Source organism: Gymnoscopelus braueri (assembly GCF_963280865.1).
Source record: "Gymnoscopelus braueri genome assembly, chromosome: 1".
Lineage (NCBI taxonomy): Eukaryota > Metazoa > Chordata > Actinopteri > Myctophiformes > Myctophidae > Gymnoscopelus > Gymnoscopelus braueri.
In genome coordinates, this window is record NC_137603.1 from 10,490,658 (window position 1) to 10,493,157 (window position 2,500).

Genomic DNA, 2,500 nt, shown 5'->3' on the forward strand with positions numbered 1-2,500 from the left:
TAAAAATCAGTGGTTCTTAACCTTTTCTGGCCCTCCACTGTCGCTTTCAAATAAAGGCTTAAAAATGCCTTTTAAAAAAAAGAGAGAGAGAGAGAGAACAAGATAGGAACCGCCAATACAACCAATATGCCCATATATGGGCATAAAAGGGCAAAGGACTGACAGAAACAGACATCTCCATATGGGCACAAAAGGACACAGACAGATCGGTCCAATGGGTACTCTGACAAAGCCCCCCAACACTATGACTCAGACATATTGGTCGGATCGGTCGTAACTCTAGTATAACTCAAATATAATTCACCATCGATACATTATTTCTATTTTTATTATCTTTTGGCAACTTTTTTTGTCTATTTTGAACCATGCATGTGCAGTGTAGTGGAAATATTTTTCTTTTCAGGACGTCCAACTACAATGAAAAACCCACAACCTATTATATTAATTTCACCCCTTTTTGAAAACCAACAGTCGGGGAATTTCTGCACAGCAAAAAACAGAGTGTTAATTTAACTCAATGCATTTTAACACTGAGTATTACACTAGCGTTATTCTGTGGTGCTCCCTTTGGCCATCGGTTATGTAACAGGACCCTTGTGGATGTCTCTCTCTCCAGTCCAGCGCTCTTAAATAATCCATTGTGTTGGGTGGACAGATGGCTGGATGCGAGTCCAATGGAGCAAATTCTCAGTTTCCTTGATGTAATCTGTCTGTTTGCTAACGGCATCCTGGGTCTCTGAGGTGCCCCAATGTTGTCGTCATCCTGAGTCCCAGAGACTCTGTGACAGTGTGCTGTGCCAATGGACAGTGCATGCACTGCATACACTTGCCTTGCCTTTGTACAAAGCAGTGTTAATGCCTGACTTGGCTGCGCATACTGTCGCTCACAGAATATAAACAGCTTTACAAAGCTGCGACGCAACACATTGTGAGCCTGTAGATCTGCTATTTTCAGTACGCGATATCGCTGGCATGCAAATAAGTATATAAATCAGGCCTTAGGGTATAGTATACAGTATCAGGATGTTTCTGTTCCAACAGAATTCAACCGCGTTACATTTAAGGAATTTAGCAGACACTGTTATCCAGAAAGTTAGCAGTTATCTATCTCGTTGTCTTTGTGAATAAATGAGACTGTGTGTGAAACTCATTATTGCCCGGTAATTTATCATTGCCCTTGGACAACATTGGGAAACAACTGACTATCTCGATATATTGCACCTCCTTTTGTTTGTTTGCTGGTGTTGATTTGCCTGGGTTTGTTTGCAAGTGTTGATCTATCCGGCTGGGTTTGTTTGCTAGTGTTGATCTGGCTTGGTTTCACCCCAAGGCAGCTGTTTTTCTCAACAGAGATTCTTTCATGTAAAGAGAAGTTGTGAGTCAGGGACGATTAAACCAGACACAGCCAAGTTAGTCAATATGTTGTTTGGATTGATTGATTGATTGACATTTTTATTGACAAAAATGCATATACTGTCTTCTTCTTCTTCTTTCGGCTAATTCCCAACAGGGTTGTCGAAATGCATATACTGTACATGAACATATTTGTACATATCTGTCAAACGGATTAAACACAAAAAAGCTTGAGAGCTTATTTCCATTACGGTTCCTTTGACTGTAAATGTGTGTGTAAACTGAGTGCCTTGCATAGGTATTGGAGGGAGTTAGTGAATGGCTCTTACAATGACACACACTGATCCCCTGACTTGTCACATACTGTAGAAATAGTTTCCTAACCTTGTCAACTAGCCTAATCTTCATACTCACCTAGCCAATTCACATTTAGCTTAATGCCTACTCTCTTTCAGCTTATTCACCTCGCCTAGCCATGTCATACTGTAATTGCCTAGACTTATCCCTATGGCATTCATCCACATACATAACAAAAGTACAGTCTTACATCTATAGAACATAGGATTAGATTTATAGTATAGATGATCAAGAGATCTTATTTGAAGACACAGAAAACTCCCTCCCTTACAAAACAGAAAATGCTACTTTCTGCACCATGGTAAAGGTTTTAAATTATACTATACAAATGACAGAAAGATTCCGTGTGGAAGCCTTGGTAACATTACAATATATCCCTCTGTCCTAACTGGTGGAGTGTCTTTCTGTCCACTGGAAGTGTCAGGGACTCTCCAGCCATTCCATGCCTGGCCTCCACTAAATGGAATACCGTGAGTATCCATTGACATGCAATGGAGCCACAGTCAGGGCTATTCATAAGTGTGAGTGCAGTGCTCTGTCCCAAATGGCTGTTGGTGATCATGCTAGCAGCATTAGCCTCGCCGAGCCCTATACTTGCCTTCGTAACATAACAGCCTTGGCTTCTGTGTGACACGTTACTATAGATAACTGTCATGTTACACAACACCAACCCACCACTGACAAGCCTGTTGGGGGAGAGAGAGGGGAGAGAGAGAGAGAGAGAGAGGGAGAGAGAGAGAGAGAGAGAGAGAGAGAGAGAGACCTGCCTTGGGTCAACTGACTGCATGTT

At 41.7% G+C, this 2,500-nt stretch overlaps 1 protein-coding gene across 1 annotated transcript in view; it reads right to left on the bottom strand.

Annotated features, from left to right (window-relative positions):
- Window positions 1-2,500, bottom strand: part of LOC308092861 (nuclear receptor ROR-alpha A-like) — a 63,882-nt gene that overhangs the window by 40,173 nt on the left and 21,209 nt on the right. The window lies entirely within an intron of this gene.